Source organism: Opisthocomus hoazin, chromosome 12 (assembly GCF_030867145.1).
Source record: "Opisthocomus hoazin isolate bOpiHoa1 chromosome 12, bOpiHoa1.hap1, whole genome shotgun sequence".
In the NCBI taxonomy this organism is placed as follows: domain Eukaryota; kingdom Metazoa; phylum Chordata; class Aves; order Opisthocomiformes; family Opisthocomidae; genus Opisthocomus; species Opisthocomus hoazin.
The window spans coordinates 4,964,018-4,983,289 of NC_134425.1; the positions used below are offsets into that span (position 1 = coordinate 4,964,018).

At 42.2% G+C, this 19,272-nt stretch overlaps 1 protein-coding gene across 2 annotated transcripts in view; it reads left to right on the plus strand.

The window, feature by feature from the left end:
- Nucleotides 1-136: 136 nt before the first annotated feature.
- GARRE1 (granule associated Rac and RHOG effector 1) overlaps nucleotides 137-19,272 on the plus strand; it is a 60,056-nt gene continuing 40,920 nt past the window's right edge. The window contains exon 1 of one of the 2 annotated variants that reach the window (XM_075433447.1): nucleotides 137-217. The gene's annotated coding sequence lies outside the window, so the exon portion shown is untranslated. The remainder of the gene's footprint in view (nucleotides 218-19,272) is intronic. The other variant, XM_075433448.1, reaches the window with a different exon arrangement.

Here is a 19,272-nt window from a genome sequence, read left to right on the forward strand (position 1 = left end):
TGGCCCGGCCCCCCCGCCCCAGGGGAGCGCCGGTGCCGCCGCCGCCCGCCCTCCCCTCAGCCGGCGGCCGCCCGCCCTCTCCCGCCTTCCCCTTCCCGCTGTCACTCGCGGCGCCGCCCGCCCCCTGGCCCGGCCCCTCCCCGGCGCCCGGCGGAGCAGCCGCCGTTTCCGGAGTACACAGCGCGGGGCGGCCGCGCCGCGGGGCTGTCGCGGGCAGGTGAGTGAGCGCCGCCACCGCCGGGCCCCCGCTCCGCCGCCCGGCCCTTTCCCGGCCCCGCCGCCGGGGCTGTCCCGGTCGCTGCCCCGCAGCCCGGCCGGCGGGGCCCTGGCGGTGCGAGGCACCGGGCTGGCATGGACGGCATTACCGCCGCTCCTCCCTCCCTCCCCGGGCGCTGGCGGGGACGGGGCTCGGAGGAAGGCGGCCAGAGCCCTGCGGCCGCTCGGGGAGCCCCCCCCCCTCCCCGAGCCGCGGTGGGGGGCACCGGCCGGGGCTGGGAGGAGCCGCGGGCAGCGCCGGCGAGGAGCCCCGGCCGGGGGGAGGGCGGCGGCGGTGCCCCGGGGCGCGGCCCGGGGGTTGTCGCCGCGCTCCCTCGGCGGGGCCGGGCCGGGCCCTGTGGCGGCGGGGGCACCCTGGGCGGGGGCGCGGAGCCTCCCCCCCCCCCCCCCCGCCTTCCCGCCGCCGTGAACCCCCGTGTGCGGGCAGCCCGGCGACCGCGGCGGGGGCCGGGACTGCGCCTGCGGGAATTCCTGCGCACCTTCCTGCGAAATAGTGACCCGCGGCCGCCCGGGGCGCCGGCCCGGCCCCCGCCAGCCCGGCCGCGGGACCCCGCCGCGGGGCCTCGCCTCAGGCGGCGCTGCCCTGGCGCGGCGGGCGGTGCGGGCCGGGCGGTGCGGGCCCCCCGGGCGGTGCCAGCCCCTCGGCGGGGCTGCAGGGCGGAGCGCGGCCCCGCAGCCGCTCCCTCCGCGCCCCCCGGCCTGCGGGCAGGGCGGATGCGGCGGGCCGGGCCGGGCCGGGTCCCTCACCTGACGCTGACCGAAAGCGCTGGTTGTCGTTAGCCGGCCTTGTGTCTGGCGAGTTGGGTGCGTGGGGTGCCTGCGGGTGGGGGACGACAGCTCCGGTGTTGGGCTGCAGCTTAAAACTTCTCTAATACACCTTTGCTGCTCCCTGCTCGGGGGGTTTCGTCGCTTGGATGGAGAGGGAATGGTGCAGGTACATATTTGTCAGGTGGATGTTGGCTTAGAAACATGAAAGAAGTCAAGAGATCTTGTTTGTTTGTTTTACGTGAGATTATAAACCTAGTTACAGGTATAAATCGGCAATCGTTGTCATCATCGTTGGTTTTATAGGGGAACAGATGTCTGGGTGTCTCGGAGAGCGGCGTACGTCAGTCGCATTAAACGGCCTGGCTGCTCCGAGTGGGTCAGCCTGCGGCTCCGCAGGCACAGGCAGCCGGCAGAAGGCTGAGGCTTGGTTCCCAAAATGGCACTGCGTCTCGTAACCGCCGGTGTGGCCGTTGGGTAATCTTAGCTCTAGAGGTTGGGGAAAAAGGTCACTGTGGATTTTAAGGCTGCTGTTGCTTGACGTTTCTGTTCTCTCAGCCCAGTGCTGCCTTGCGAAGGGGCAGTGGTGCTCTAGAGGAACTGTCGTGGTTTTCTGTGGGCAACGGGTGGCCGAAGCTCCTGCGGCGCACTCCCCTTCCCTCACCTCTCCAAGGTGTGTGTCGTGTGTCTCCCGGCCGCAGGAAGGTTTGGGCGTGCAGCTCGTGGGATCAGGAGTGCTGGCCCATCTCGGTGTGTGCGCGGGTGCTGTTTGCGTATCGTGGGCATCAACATGAGTTTGCTCGTGGCTGGAGTCTGCTACTAGGCAACGTTTCTGCAGAAAGTAAGATGGCCACTTCTTCTGCAAAGAATTGCTATTTTTCTAAGTTCAAGACTTGCACACGATTGCATTTTCTTCCTTTATTTTCTGTTCTGCACTTTCTCTCCTAGAAGGAAAGACTTTCGAAGTATTTAACCTATGGTTGTGAAAAAGGTGTGGTTCAGGTGAACACACGTGTTTCTGGTGCTTCGTGGAACCTTTGGGGTGTGGGAACCCGGGCTGGAAGCAGGATGGAGCCACTGCTTCGCATGCGCCTTGCGGTACTCCTTCCTAGGTCAGCGCACGGCATAAATCCTTCTGTTGGCGTTTCTCATTCTGAATCGGGAGTTGCTGGGAGCTGTTGGGAAACTAGAGATAATGCATACAGGGAGTATTTTTCTAGTTGAAGTCTCTTCCAAGAGTCTGAAATTTGATTAACAGTTAAATAATTCTTTGTACAAAGTAATGTGAGCATACCTGCTGCAGATGTTTATAAGTGAAGTCTAGGTTTCTTCCACTTCTTCGGTATCAACTTGTATTTGATCACTCGAATCTTTTTCCACTTGAATCTTATTTTTCTGTGTTTTTTATTTTCCTGCTGTCTCCAACCTGAGAGCTTTCTTCCCTGCTTCTTCCCACTATTTATTACTTTTCAACACCTCTTCTTCCCCAGCATACAAATGATGGCCAGTTTTTCTTTGCAGCAAACCAACTGTATTTTTTGTTGTCCTGTGAGGTATAAGTCAGCTTCCCTTTATACCCTGAATTGACTGTAGTTTTAAGTGCTGCCACTTGCCTCGCGTTACTCAAAACAGGATTGTGTCAAGAGAAATGGTGCTGCTGCTTTTGTTTATATAGTAGTACTGTAATAGGAAAAGACTTGTTCTTGGTACAATGAACGCTGGTACACCAGAAATCCTGCTAATGATAGTGATTAATGGGTGCTGCTCAAAATAGCTATCACTGCTGATATGACTAATTGTGCCATATGAAAGGAGCTCCTTTATTCCCGGTAATCTCAAGGTGTTTCTGCAGTTTCAGAGAAATGCCTGATCTGTGCAGCTAGATAAATGCACAGTGAAATGCGGAACTGGCACTGAAGTGTGGCAATTCTTTAAGAGCTTGCTGCTGCGCTGCAAAACCACTTGGGGCTGAAAATGAAGAATATCTTCTTGTGGTTACTGTAGGTAGATAGAATATTATTACTGGAATTGGACGTTAGCCAGAACAACACCCTCCATGTTGCAAACAATGCCAGGGTATTGTTAGTAGCTGAAGAAGGGGTTTTATATCATAGATGAAAGATGACATTTCCAGCAGCACGGGTAACCTCATCGCAAAACATTGTGCTGGGGCTGGCTCAGAAGGCAACTGGCTCTGCTAGGCTTGACAAAACACACGCTGTAATGGTACCGGTCCTCCTAGGGCTTGGTGATCTGTCTGGATTAGTGTTTCTTAACCTTCATTGGCCTTTGGGTAACAACAACTTATTAGTAGCATGCCGCAGGCAATCTTGTGCTCTCCAGGTAATATTGCATTCTGCGTTCTGTTTAGATTTTATATGTCTTGTGGCTGGAAGCAATGCTGGAAGCTTATATGGGGACTGCTGATCTAAACCATAGAAGGTGCTGTTTCTTGATATCTGTAGAATCTGAAGTTCTGCCTGGTAGGATGAAAAATTATTTTGAAAGTTGAGTAGAATTTGTTAAAATGGGTTCCAGACTCACTGAGAAGAAGCTAGTAGTAGTTGTGTTCTGTTGTGCCTCTGGCTTTGCATGGGTTTCTTCTCTTCTGCTGTTTATGTACCTCAAGATAATGCTGTGGCAGGAGGGCTTTAGGCATTCATCCCTTCTGCCCTCAAAGAAACTATTAGGAGGTGTGTGGGGGGTAGTAGGAGGCGTTCGTTTCACAAATGCTGCGTTGCAGGTTTATTGATGATTTGGTCTGATATGCTCACAGTCTTCTAGAGTTCTGTGAATAAACCATTTAGGTCCATTCCTTGAATTTTGCCAAAAAAGTAATTAAAAAAAAAAGATTTTTTTTTCTGTGAAACTTCAAAAAGATGACGTTGGTGTTAATGAGATGTGTTTCACTTTGAAGTGCTCTAATGTGACAAGACAAATTATTTTGAGAACTGTGGTCTTGAAATATCAATCTTGTCTTATTCTGATGTAATTAATGAAGATCAGTGTGTTGGTTACTTAAGATAAATTTGGAGGGACTGATCTGTGTGGTTCTGTTAAGGTCGTAAACCTTGCATGACGCCAGCTGACTTCCAGGGACCCTGGTTGGAGCAGCTGTGAGTACAAGAGAATGAGGGGGCGTGTGGGGTGGAAGGGCGGAATAGAGGGTCTGGAAATGCCTGTTAAGCTTTGAAGAATGAAGGAGAAGGGCTGAAAAGGGGAATATGAAGTGCGCCAGGTGTGGCTGGGGGAATCTGGAGATGTCTGGGTGAAGATCAGGATGGGGCTATCTGAGACTTGGTGAGGCTTCCAGGCGCGTTGAAGAGCCTTTGTAGCAAGGCAGATGTTTTTCCAGCTGTGCTGTTACGTACCATCATGGTACGTTGGCTTCAGTCTAACAATGACACATGGCAGCTTGTCGGGGTGAGCACTTATTATAACTTTTTGCTGAAACAATTCAAGTTTGAAGTGGGATATTCTACAGCTTTGCTTTGAAGAACTGTTTTCATGAAGGAAATAAATACTCCCCCTTTCAAGGAAAGCCCACATAGGAGAGCATGGCAGCACTAGTAGGTAGAATTTTTGTATTAGCTAAATTAACAAATTAATTCTTGTATTAGCTAAAAAGCAAAACAAAAACTTTAAAAAGTTTTCGCTGTAAGGTAGCTGTCTGTGTTTTTTGAAATAAATAAATAAAATTTTACCTTGTGTGTTTTTACTGTTAGGGTCACATCAGAGAAAGTAATTCCTTAGAAAGCATCTTTACAATACCTCCCTGAGTTGTGACCTGTTGCTGCTTATGTTTTTAGTAAAATTGTCTCCTTGAAATGACTGATGCATGTTTTCTGTTTTAGGCTGGTTTGATTTTCATTGTCTTGCAACATAGCTGTATTCCTTCTTTGTGGTCTTTTGTTTCTTGCTTTTCTAACAGTTCTCTGCTTTTTCAAGTGGTTAGGGTTTTTTGGTCAGTGTGACTCCTTTTGTTTTATCTCATCATGTTTCAGTGGGATACTTGTCAGATGCTCATGTTTTCTGGTAAGCATGTCTGTACAATAGTATTGCAAAAGACAGATGATTTGGAAAATTTCAGCAGGAAGATCCCTCCGCCGCCTCGTCAGCTATCCTTTCTCGGGTTTAGATATTCCGTTTTTGTTCTTTCCTGATGCTACCTGTGTGTTGGTCAGAAAGTAGTAAGAGAACACGTCAACTGGTTGTTTAATAATGGTATTTTAGGTGTGATTCTTGTTTAGTTGTGCACTCAAAGTTGACAGTTAAATGGTATATGGGAAAGGCACAACCCCTCAACCGAAGCAGTTTCTGAACATAAGGGAAAGTTTGTTTCCATTGGTAGAAATAATAATATTTAACTTTGATTCTTTAATGCTATAATCTAACATGCTCTATCTTGGGAACTCTAAAGCAGTGTATAGAATGTGTTGCAGAGGAGCAGGTAGAAGAGGAGGAAGAAGGGACTGTGACGGACCTTTTCTCCGCTTACTTCTCCACAGGTGTCCCTGGTGTGATTCATTCGTGTGAGAGTTATCTAGCAGTGAAATGTGTCTTTAATTCTGTCAGTAGCTGTTAGTTTCCCAAGTAGATTACCTCACTGTGGTAGCTTGGTATGGTTGTGAGTTTCTGGATGGTATTGGGAATTCCTCTGGATTTGCTGGGGTAAAATTAGATCCTTTGAAGCATGTCCACGTGGTCTGTCTGATACCAGGATATTCAGAGCAATGTTCTAGGCGGTTTTTTTGTTTACAAAAGTTGAACTTCCTGCTCTTCTGTGCAGATTACAGAACTTGGATGATTGTGCGTTGGAAGAACAGTTTGAGTCCAAGCACAAGAGCTTCTCCAGAGAAAGATAAAGCACCTGAATGTCTGCAACTTGCATTCCAGAAAAATCTGGAGATCTTTTAAGCATTGTTTCCTAAGAGTCTAAGTACAAGGTAATATTTTTAAAAGTTCCTTAAAAATACTTGAAGTTGGCAATCTCATCCTGAAGAAGCTAGCAGTTCTTTTTATGTGGCCCAGCATACAACAGAAATGCTGGAAACTGGTGAAAGCTGTAGTGACTAGAAAGGACAGACAGAGAAGAAGATCACTTTGGGTAAATGTAATTCCATACCAGGCTCCAAAAGATTTGAGGAACATAATATCTTTCTGTTGAGTATTTCAAAATTTTTCTCAGAATGCTGTTTGCAAGTCTTGCACCAGATGGTATTATGTAGAAGGAGGAAGAATACAAGGAGGAAGAGGCTACCTAAAAATTTCATTCTTCCAGATCTGTATGATGTTCTGCATCCATCTTGCAGGATAGCTTCTATGTGGAATGAGTTTGTCATCTCCAAATGCTCAGAAGAAACCACATTGTCAAATGAAGGTAAAAATGAATGCAGCTTTTCGTCGTTTGTTAAAGGCACCTGTGTTCAATAAAAGATAGATCTGAGGATAGGAGATTTTTTGGCAGAGGGGAGTGAATAACAATATTGCCTGCTGTTGAATGGTCTGCAGTTCTTTGTCCAAGCAGGAATTGAAGGCCAGGTGATGTAAAATAGGGTTAAATGAAACCGTGCAAATATTTTGTTACAGAAGCCAGCTTCATTGGTGCGTGTTTCATGGCTCCAGAATAAACTTTATTTAGCCTCTTACCAAAGATATAGTTAGGTATTTGTGTTTTTTTGGCTGAGCAACACAGTTTGCAAATATTTAAATAATAAGGTAATAAGATATAGCCTTTTCCTACATTAGATGAACATTTACAAGCAGATGATGTAATCAAGAACTTTAATATGGTGCTGAAAAATAGGTCTACTGCTAAATGTGCATGTAGCATTTAGAAAAGCTAAAATCTTTTGTTTACTAAATAAAAGAAAATTTTGGAAAAAGTGTAAGATTTGATAGTGATTGGAATTTTGTTTTACTGAGTTCGGTTCTGAGTAGTGCAGAGGAAATCAGTAAGACTGTGAGGTTGCTGCTCTTACTTGGGTTGGCAGGACAGCAGAGGTTTGAGTGGATACTCGTACATTCTTCACCTGCAGAGAGCAAACTGGGTGTACTTTGCTAACTCATAGTGGAGTACAAATAAACTGCCTTTCTGGGCAGCTGCCAGTGTAGGTAGACAAGTTATGATACAGGCAAGGTTAAGGTTTTGGTAGTATTATAACTTGCACGTCTTTTTAGCTATTTTTGAAGAGAAGCTGCTGAAGTTTGTGTATAGAAGAGCAGGGTAGGTTAACTAAAAATCAAATTTCCTAAATTAATGCAAGTGTAAGTGGACTTTTAATTCTGTGGCTTTTTTTTTCCTAAGAGACTTCCATGCTGGTAAAAATTGGATGGGGTGCTGGGAGGAAATGCCAATTATTAGAACAAAATCCTGAAAAAAAGATCACACATACTGTTACTGGGAATATGCTTGGTTCTGTATTAAAATGTTGGAAGAGTACTCACTCAGAGTCTCCAGTCTGTCTGTCTGTCTTGTGTTGCTTGCAGGAAGAGAGTGAAAATATTTTCTCTCAAGCAATTCTATTAGATCTCATAATAAACTTCTTTGTCTAAACATTGCAGTTATTTCCAGGGCAACAGATTGTGATGTCGAATTCAGCGCTTTGACCTCATTTCAGGTCCAAAGAGGAGGGAGTATCATAAAGTTTACCAAAGTTCTTTTGTAACAACTTGTCTCAATCAGCAGACTTTATAAAAAATTTGGCAATGAATTTAACACGGGTTTGTTCACAGGTTCTTCTTAGCAAAGGTATTCTACAGATGCAAGTTATCAGCCCTAATTTAAATGTTATCTTCCGTATGATATTTGGTCTTAAAACTGAAATAGTAATTTGGGTCATGGGACAGCATATGGGCTAGTTTGGCAGTCTTTGGTCAAGTGCACTTACTGCTTTACCCGTGTGGAAGAGTGGTCCGTCTGACCTGTGCTATTTTGAAATTAATCTGTTGCTTGGTTTTGTGGTTAGAAAAGATCCTGGTCTGGTTAAGTGAAATCTATTGCTCTGCAGATGTTGCTGGGCATGAAATCTGTTGAAAACCACTAATGATACATTTTTTGTTTTTATATAGGAATGTTACATTTCTGTGGTGATGGATTGGTATGATAGAGTGAATCTGTAGTTGACACAAGATTTAGTGAAATGTTTTTGGGGAAAAGTGCATTTTCTTCCTTTGAAGACACAGCAGGAAAAGGCTTTTTTTCTTTTTTCCATTTTAGTTTCTGGAACAGTTGGGTTTTACGAGGTTTGATTAGGATTGTCTGATACAGTCAGACAAATGAATAACAGACCATGATTTGCCTCTTAATTATGTTTCCCTGAGCATGTGTTGAAAGATTCTAGCTCTTCTCTCACTCTGCTGCCGTCTCTCTCTGTCTCATGGTGACCATGAGGGCTGCAGAGGTCCCTTTCAAATCGCAGATCCTGTCTTTCAAGCATCAGGAGGTGTTTTTGTCGCTGAATCTTTAATGCTATTTGAGTCGTTGCTGGTCAGATGTCAGAGAGTTACTACTCCAAAACCTTTCATGGTGTATTTGATTCCGGATGCTTTTTTCTGAAGAGTATGCTTTAATCGGACACATAGTTGGACTGAATACTGGGTCTGTGAATTGCTGTGGCTTACAGGTACCAGAGTTCACAGCTGAATAGCTCCTCTGGCTTTAAAGGTACAATATATTAAGTTTAATTTGTTCTTGAACAGGTGCACAGTGTTTGTTGCTTGTGCTATCCATTGACGTGGGGTTTTTGTGACTATTTAGTGTGTTTTTAAACTAAATTTCTTCAGTCGTTTTCTGAGGAAATATCTATAGATCAGCATGTTGCTGTTGGTCTCTTCAGAATCCCTTGTCCTTACCCTCTTATTCATTGTTTTGTGGTTTCATGTGTGCTTCTCCACCCCTTGCACTTTGGGGGATTATTGATGGGAAACATCTGCCTGGACTCTGCCTTCTACTGTGTTCCAACACCCTTTGCTGTGTGCTTCTTCCACTTGAAAGGCCTTCATGGCCCTCAGCTTTGCACCTTGTGATAGATGGAGAAGACTACTGCTAATATGACTGGTAAAATTTGACGTGATGTTAAGTTGTGGTTTGTTCTTTTTCCTGAGGTATTCACATTTTTATGGGCTTTTTCGGCTTCACAGTGCAGCTAGTGGATGCTGTTCTCTGATGTAGCATGTTGTTACTGATTATTTTAAGTTGCATCCTGAAACAGGAGAAAATTACGTATTTTGGTCAGTGACTGCCTGCAAAATGTTGTATCTGTATTTTATTCTGAAATTGCTTTAGCACAGATGAGGCAGTTTCTTTTCAAAAATTCTTGTGGTTTCAGGGAAATAATATATTGTTCCTTCCTTGCACATGCTATTTGATATATTCTGTTCTGGAGCATGAGTTGCTCATCTCTGTGTTGGTGGTTTTTCACTGCATTAAATCATGTATCAAGAAAAACAAGGGTAAGTACAGTTCATGAAATTTTCTACACTACATAATTATGCTTCTTTTCTTTTTAACTTAAGGTTTTGTAAGTGATACAGTCCTCATAATTACAAGCATAGGTAGGAAGGTATGCTGTATTTTGATCCAGTTGTTCAGTGTGTTGAGGAATAAATTATAATAGGAGTGCAGGGCATCTTGCATGCTATGTCTGTGCTAAATATTTTCCTCTAAAATGAATCCTAATGTGAGCAAAGTTAGACTGGCATAATTTGGAACAGTAGACTTAGGGCAAATGCTATGCAACTAGATAGGCGTGAATATTTATTCTAGTGCTTGGTAGCATGCAAAAAGCCTGATCGTGCCTCAAAGCACTGTTGACTTAGTGGACTTCTTATTCCTTGTTTAGCTGTCTCTAAAGGTTTGTGTTGTGGGGTGTTTTCTTCTTTTACATCACAGCATTGCCTTCAGACCTATAGTTCTTTGGCTTTCACGCACCTTACGCTGTCACAGGCAGATAGCATTTTGGCCAAAAGACGGTGTTGTGAGGGACAGCACTCCATCTGAAACAGTCCAGACCTGGTGATCTCGGAAGACCCACTTAATGTATTCTGGAAAAAGTTGGGAATAGGAATTGCAGCTGTAGAATATCCCTCAGAGAGGGGAAGTACTTGACAAGTTGATTTATATAGACTGATATCTGTCCTCAAATGCAAGGTACCCTTGTCTTAGAACTGTTGTGTGTTGCAGCACTGCTAAGACCTTCTGTATCTTTTAGGTAAGAACTAGCATTTTGGGAAGTAATACTTTGATGCTTTGTAGTTGATGTGCAAGGAAGAATTGTTTTTTGTTTTCACTAGTGAAATTATTTTTTTTTCTAAAACTGTTACTTAAGTTTTCCCATACGACAGATCTTGCCCCAGCTTGGACCGGTGGTAAGCTGTAGGTTGTGAGGCAGGTACTTGTGGCTTGCTTACACTTTCACTGGAAGGCCTCTCCTGCTTTCTTCTTTCCTTGTTTGTTTTCTCTATTCACAGGTTTTGGTTTCTTGTTAAAAACTGTCATGTTGAAGACTATGGTGAGAAACATAGCAAAGCAGCTACTCATAGTCATAAACTCAGTGAGTAATCAGGGAGATTACTCAATGTAATCTTTTAGAATTAACAGATAATTAGGTAACAAACTTTCCATTCACTTATGAAGAACAAGCTTAAATGTGACGTGAGGATAAGATACTCAGATTTTTGCAGTGTTGGCATGTGGTAAAAACCTAGATGCCGCAAGATTGCAAGATCTTTTTCATTGCTGTTTTTTCGCCTACCTTCTAGGAGCTTGCTAGTATAGATTGCTTAATATAACGTTGAAATTGTTTTTATTAGTAGTGAATGAGTACCACTTCTGACCAATTAAAATCCACTGTCTAGTCCAAAACATGGACGAGGAAATGCCTGCGTAAATGAAGTCAGTGTGTTTCAACTTCAGAGGCAAAGACATGCCAGCGTAATCACCTGAAAGATGTGAAAAGCAGTCTGTGGAAGAATTTTCTATTCCAGACAGAGAATAATACGTTAGCTGTAAGAGGAGATAAGACTCCATTTTACAAGTGGCTGTGCTGTTTAAAATTATTTGCCGATATGCGTACAGCAACTCAAAAAGCAGGAGAATGCCTTACTAATAGCATTTGAGAGCCCTAAAATATATTTTAATCACAATTTTGAATATCATCACATTGATACACTGTGAAGAAAACCATCCATTTCATTTCCAAGCCGACAATCATCTAATTTTCTTATGCTGCTGAATCCAGTCACTCTCCTTTCTTTTCTCCCTGTGATTTTTTTTCCTACTTTCGTTGCATTTTTCCCTGCTTTACACTTTAATTCACATTTGAAACTCCTGTTTGTACGTATTACACAGCAAGGATTGGAATGTTAGCTGAAAGATGGGCAGAGAAATCTGCTGTGCTGAAAATGTGAAAGATTTCCTGTTGTTTTAGCTCAGTTTGGTGTGTTAGTGTCTGTGCAGCTGAAGCACTGCTTGCACTCTCCTGCTGCACACCAATACAGGAGTGGTGGTGGAGGATAAAAAGCCCTGGATGTAGCAGATAATACTCTGTGGTTACCCAGTTCTGACTGCAGTACGCATTGTTCCAAATAAATTAATAAATGCAAAAAGTGGCCTGCTCCAGCTGCATAGTGTTACTGGACACTTTGAAGGAAGGTAATTATTTATTTCTAGAATGGAAATTTTGAGAAAATGGCTGATTGAAATTCAAATCCCTTAGTAAAGGAGGACATACATCATGTAATATGCACATAACAGGTATTGTTAGGTGCCTGCAGGAAATAATGTATTTTGTATTGTGAATAAGAACAAATCTATAAATATCTTAGTGTGTAGTAAGGATGCATCTCTAATACAGTGTTTTGAAAGCTTGCTGGAATGAGTCTATAAGTAGGAAAAAGAAATTGAAAATAGGACCAATGTTGTTGAATTGAAAGTAAGATACTTTTCTAGTGTTCAGAAATTGCAGGTAACTACAGACTTGATATTATAATTAGTTTTCTTGAAAAGAAGATGTAAAAAATAAATGTGGCATGCCTGTGGTTCTTTTTTGTAGTGTTCCCTGAGAGATTTCTACACATATATATTGCAGGCTTATGCAGAATATCAAAATTGTAATTGCCTAGCAGAATACCTCTAGAAATAGAGCAAGATCCTTGCAGAGCCTTGGAAGGAAGGAATATTAGTAGCAGTGGGAACACAGGTTTCCAGTTTTTTCTTCTGTATAACGCTTGGGAGAACAGGAATGGATGGAAGTCCTTCCTGCAAAAGTGTGTTAGCTGTGTTGTTTGAGTGTGCAGTAGCGATCTGCGCTTTCTGCTGCTGTCAGTAATTCAGGAGCAGAATACGCACAAGTTCAGGTTTTTGTCACAGCTTGCCTAATGGGGGAAAAATATGGAAGATGATCTATTATCTGTAAATGGAGAACATAGTAAAGAACTGTAGTGGAAGTTTGAGCCTTAGATCTTAGGGCCTAGCAGCAGGGTTCTTTCCAAACAGTCAGTTGTTCTGAGGGAGTCTGTTGCTGTGTTGTTTGTCTTAAAGCAGATGTAAGGTGAACCTTTTGCCCAAGTCCTCATTTTGCTTACCCTCTCCCACGACGTGTGTGGAAGGAGTTGTTTCCATAATGTTGATTATGGAGCAGTAGTGAGCATTGAGTTTTGTCCCAGATCAGCCTGGCTGAGCCATCGCCACTGGGTGATGGTTCCAGCAGGACTGGGAGCACTTGAGGGTAGTGAGTATGTGGGAATGTCTTGGGCGAGATCGGTGTCCCAACAGCAGATCCCCGGCCGTGGTTCTGGAGAGGCATTGGGTACAGCAGTGTGAAGGTGGCTTGTCCGGGCGGGGATACTGCACCGGGGCTCATCCGGGGTCTCGGGGAGGTTTGACGCAGAAGGCACATGTTGTCTGTTCTGGCCATTAATTTCACCTTAAATATAACGTATGCTAGATCATGTTAGCATTCTTGTAGACCACGTTAATATACTTAATATTTAAAATTTAATTGTTAAATTTAATTTTTTAAAATTAATAACTGTATTGTTAAATATGAAACAAAACAATTAATCAGCCATTATGCTGATCAGTGTTCATTTCTTTAGTAGCAGTATTGCTGTTAGCACTGCCATGACTTCACCTGATGATGCTCGTGGGCTGTTAAGTGGAAGGCATTGTTTTTCAGAAATCCTTCTGAGATTTCCTTTCAGAAGTTTTAAAAAAAATCCCTACGTTTTCACTGGGCTTAAGTGATTTTTCTCAGTCTTTTTTTACTCATTGAGTAATTGGAATGTTCTGTATAACTACTGGATGTTAAAAGGGTTGTTTTGACCTAATAGAGTGTTTATTGCGTGCTTTATCCAAAACCAAGGCACAAAGTATTATGCATCTCCAGCCTGCATCAGTGATTGTACTCTGGGAGCCCTTTCCCAATGAAGTAAGGATTTTAAAATGATGTTTAATATGGCTTGATTTTGGTACATGCTTGGTTTTCATTCTTTATGGCTAATGAAGAATATTCTTACATTAATAAAACCACCTATACTGTGTTCCCACAAGTTAATGAAAGATGGGAGTGGAAACCGTTTTAAAAAAGTGAAGACCTTAACACTGTCCTTGGCGAGGACTTTAGAATTGCTTCTCTAACTTTCCCACTAAGACCAGAGACTGTGGGGAAACATTTTTAAAGTTGTATTTACATTGACAAACAAGATTATATTAGTTCTTTAATTATGTATTCTATGGAGACCACAGTAATAAAGTGCTTAATGAATTTAATGTTTTGAAATAGTTGGGTCATTGAACAGTGGTGGTACGGAAGTCTTTTTCCATTTGAATAGCAGTATCCTTTTGCAAACATTCTTGCAAATATTTTCCTAGTGCTACAATAAATTTTTGTGGCTGTCGTTCATTGACAGGAGACTCTCAGTGAGGTGTTTTGAGATGTGTCTAGTGCTTATTTTGAGGTGGGGTGGAGAGGCTTTCAAATGTTGACCCTTAAGACTCAATGAAGTTACCATTCAAAATAAGTTCTTATAACATCTTTTTTTTGCTGAGGGAAAGGCAGTCCTGACTTGCAATTATGACTTACGTTGACAATGGAATTTTTTTTTTTTTTTAAATTTTTTTTTAAGTAAGGAAAGAAAGTATTGTTACTCCCCCAGTAGCCATGGAATGAATTTCATGTTAGGCTACTTGTGATTGTACTGCTTCTGTTATCGTGCTAACTTTTTCTTCATGGTATAAACTGATCTGATGAGTATGTTGATGACTCCTGACTTCACAATTTCTGTAGTTACTGTTTTCCAGTCCATTTCAAAATCTGGCTATGCTACCTTAAAAAGTTCTTACTCTTGTTTTTCTCTAGTCTGATTTATGTTCACTTTTCTGCTTTTATTCTTTATTGCTAGAGGCTGTCCTCCCACTTGCACTATTCAATTTCTGTGGAACTGCCAATAAATTCTAACGATGCCCTGCTGAGAATAGGATGGAAGCTGAAGGAGTGGGAGGGAGAGAAAGTAGAACAAACTAACGGTATTTACTAGAACTGCCCGTGCAGACCAATGTGAAACAAACTGTATTTATTGTAAAACATATTGATAAGATACATATAACTTTAGCAAAACACATCATAACACTTCATGTTTTGGGTCAAGGATTATTCATCCTTTCCTAATTTTGCTTGTGTGGTCAAGTTGTCCCATGACTGATTATGTCTGAAATATAATTCAGAAAGTAATTTCGTGAAGTACTAGGGGCAATTTCTTTGCTATTAGCATCCTAGGCTGACTAATTTTCTCATTAATCAACAGAAAGTCATATCAATATAGTTGCCCTTGTTTTGAAAGGCTAGCTACTCACTTGGTTATGAGCATTATAAATACGTTGGTATGTAGGTACGTTGGAATTACTACTTTTTTTTTACTGTGACTGTGTGCAAGTGATGGTACTCACTACTGCGGAGTGAGCAGATCAATTGCTCTCTGTGCGGTGAGCACGCAGCCAGCTGAGCAGTGACAGGCGTTCCCTCCATGCTCTGGAGGGATGTGTTTTCTGGGGCTGAAATAGCTTATTTTGGGATAGGCAGAAGAGTGTTAGCATTTGGCTGGTGCAAAGGCAGCCGTGTACTGGTACCTCTGCAGCTCGTAGGGCATGGCTGTGTCAGACCGCAACCTCCAGGCTTGGGACGCATCCTGGAAACTTCTGGTTTTTCAGCGCTTTGGAGACAGAAAAATATTTTTTTCATTCTTCAGGGAGCTGTTTTGTATCAGAGTGCTTTTGTGGCAGAATTTGTGCATGGAGGAACATTTTGCCCTAGCAGCTGCACAAATTTGGCATAATTGATAAAAATATGAAAGAGGGTTATGCATAGTGCTAATTAATTAAAGTATAAATTTTGAGCACTGCCATTGTGGCCTAGATGGACACCTGATCCATTAGGCCATTTTTATTTTAATTTGTTTTGTGTAAGAAATGTTACAGAATCGATGGCAAACAAACTACATATCTTTTTGCAAAAAACCAAACAAGTTTAAGCAAAGTCCTTCTTATAAATAGATGGTGTCAGATGAGAAGGCTTCCTTTGTAGTAAAACCCTGTAATTTGTAAGACTTTAGCTTAACATGTGCAGATGCTCTGCAAGTATCAATAATTGCTGAAGTCAATGCTTGGCTTTGCAAACTGCCCTGGAGTGCAGATCTGTTGTATTTTAAGGTCTTTATCTAAACCTTCTAACAAATAAAACTGTTTCATTGCAGTGGAGTACTGACAGAAGTATTGAAAACCTCTTTTTTGGAGAAGGCTTTTAAACCTATATTGCATAAATACTGTGTGTTTCCAGTGCTCTTAAAAGTAATGTAGAATTGTCCTCAACAAGAAACATATGGTTATAAATTCTGACATACTCTATGCGCTATCCTGACTGTAGGAAGCAGAGTCTGCAACATGGAGGATATTTAATTTAAAAAATTGGGATAAGGGTCGTGAATTGTATGCTAGAAATAGAAATTAAGATTAGAGGTTATGTTTCAGGCATGGAGCTGTCTCTAGGGGGGGAAGAGAACAAGGTTACTTCAAGGTTTGGAGTCCGGCTGGGGGATGGGGAGAAGGGAGGAAATATGTGATATGTGAAGTAGAAGTTGCCAAGCATCACCTTGATGCTGAGAGTTCCATGTTGTAACCTTCTCCTTCCCATCACTGGCTAGCGATGGGTGATGCTTGGTACCAGCAGGGCGGTCCGGCTGTCAGCACGCCCTTGGTGCAAACAGGCTTGCTGGCGGAAAGGTCGCTTGGTCTAAATCTGATCCTTAGGAAATATATTTGAAAGGGGTCTGGCCAGATCTGTAATAGATGCATCAGCTGGCATTGAAACATTGCTTGAATGTGTTTGGCATCTTTGCAGTGTCTTATGGCTGGCAGAGCTTCACTGTGTTGCAATTTCTGCAGCAGAAAGCCCTTTGTCAATAAAAGTTACTGGGAAGGAGTGTCAGCATGGCTTAAATCACCTGAACATCATTTAACGTAAGCCTCGTCTTTCATGTTGGTAATAATTGTTAAGTGTAATTGACACATCAGAAGAGACCACTTAAAATTTTAAATGTTTCTTACCAGTCTTCATTTGTGAACAAAATTCAGCTCTGTTAATGGATACTGAGAGACACCATTACATGTGTTTGATTTGGTGTGGAGTTAGGATCGTCCACTGACGCAAGTGTGCGATAGCTTGGGCTGTTGGTGCTGCGTGCTTCAGGGGAAAACACACACATGAGTTTTCAGGAAGATCTGACAAATAATAGTAGTTTACGCTGAAGTCTGCAGTTTTGCTTATGGATGTTTGATTTCTACTGAATAGATCAGCCACATCGTGTTAATTTGTTTTATGGATTAAAACATTACATCTGATTCTTTTTCAAGATGTATTATACCAGCATAAATACCTCATTGTATCCTCTGTTGGGCAAAAAATTTCTTGCACAACTCAGTGCAGAAATTTTGGCATATAACCTGGTGACAAATCATGCCCATGACTGAGGCCTTAGTTGTTTGTGTAAAACTATCAGTGCTTCTACTTTCAGGATGTGGTAAGGTGGTCTGGCTGTGCTTTATATATTGTAAATTAGGATTGATAATTATTTAACAATTGGTGATCTTATTGGGGAAAATATTTTGAGAGTTCTTCGGGGAGTAATTTTTAACTTAAGAATGATGCACTTTTTTAAAGGAAAACTCACATGACATCAGTCAAATCACGTCAGTATTTATCTGGACATCGGTATGACTCTTGTATGCCTTTCCATGCTATATACTTAAGGTAGCAGCTTAAAGCCGGAAGCTAGAAAAGCTATGCGTGCTGCCGAGACGTGCCGGCAGAATTCCATGTGTGCATTTGTTAGCAAGTCGCTCTTGTGTGAAGTTATTTATATTCCTTGGTAGCATCTACACTAGATATAAAAAATGAGATTTATTTTCCAAACGTGTAAAGTTATTTGTACTGAAAGAAATTAAACTTCGTTATTAAGAGCGTTAACTCTGTTTTTAAAGAAGCAGGAGGACAATAGTCTATTAAAATATTAAAGTCTTTTGCTTTTATTAATAAAATGAAAATAATTAAGCTAGTCTTCCTAGGAAGAACATATAAAATGCAAAAACCAAGTAACCAATTGCTTTTGAAAAGAGAAATTTCTTACGGCTGTGTCAGTGTAAGGAGTGGATGGAGAAGACCTAGGATTGCTCTAGCATTCCTCAGCCTTCAGTCTGCAGCTTTTTGATTTTAAGTTGACGTGTGGCCTATTCTGGCATTTACATTGTGTGGGTAAAAGGCAAGAAATTATTCTGTGGACTGAAATAGAAAGCAGGGTGACTGAAGCAGCTAATAGAAGGTGCTGGATGCTGGAGTCTCCAAGGCGTAAGCTGCTGCTATTGCGGTGACGGTGGGGTGATACTTGGTGGAACACAGGGGCTTGCTGAAGAAGAGCAAGAGGAGAATCCTTTTGTCTACGGCGCTTAACTTGTGTTTGTTAATGGCATTTGCAGAAGATTGAGCAACTCAGGGCAGGATTTTTTTTTTAGTTGTCTTGCTATGTGAAGCAGGCAGAACAACTAGATAAGTGCCAAGCTTTAAGTGTTCTTAAAGGGGGAAAGGTTATAGTTGGCAAGATCTGGCTATATTTTTCCCTTTTGATTTTGATTTGTATCAGAGATTCATAAACTGGAAGGGTTACACATTCATTTGGTCTTATAACTAATCATGTTTTGACCCCAACTATGCAGGATGAGTTAGTGCTATTTTTAAAATCTCATCTATATTTAATTAAGACTTCTAAATTCTGGTCTTAATGAGGAGAGGAATGCTGTGGCCAAGACACACAAGCACTTTTTTTTATTAGAAAAAAGGAGGAAAGTTTGTGAGGTATGCATGCTACCGTTTCTACTTTTTTAATCTTTATGATCTCAAATTGCTAGTCACCACTGTTCCTTTGTCAGCTACAGAAATTAGTTCTACATAACCTAATGTATTAAAACCCATAGCTTTGTTAGAAATAAAGCATTTTGACAGTTCCCAAAGTCTCCTGTTAGAGATCTAGTTCAAGAATGATTTTTAGAATTAAGGTTAAGACTATTCAACTACTGCTATTTATTAAATCACTATTTGCAGTAGTGTTATATGATGCTTTTGGATTATTATGTACGCACTAATGTTTGGTTTTTGTTATAGGAGTGAGACTGTTACTCACACTGGATTGCTCTGGTTTATTCATATCCTGTGACAGTGAATCAGATATTGCTGTCTATATACAGACTGAATTGCCAGCCAACTTTAGGCCCAAATATGGTAAACATAATTATGCTCATTTGCTGTAAAAATACATTCTCCTTAGTTTAACATTTTCATGATTACAGTTTTCTGATAATTCCATAATTTTCAACATGAGAGGGATATGAAAGGCCTAATCATCATGTCCCTCTCTTCAGTACAGAATATAGTTTGTTTTCCTGGGCAAAACTCCAGCTGTTCAATGATGAATCTGCTGCTACTCAAACACAGCAAGCCCATAAACCGTTTGGAAAGTCTGCTCTCGGAACGCAGGAGCTGTGGTACGGAGACATGAATCTCTCTGTTAGCCAGACGACAAAAAAGCTCGTGGCTGCAACTGTCATGAGACAGTAAGCCTATGTGCTGATGTCAGGTTTTCTGATACGTACTCCAGTTTCCTATTTTTGGAAGTGAAATTCATATC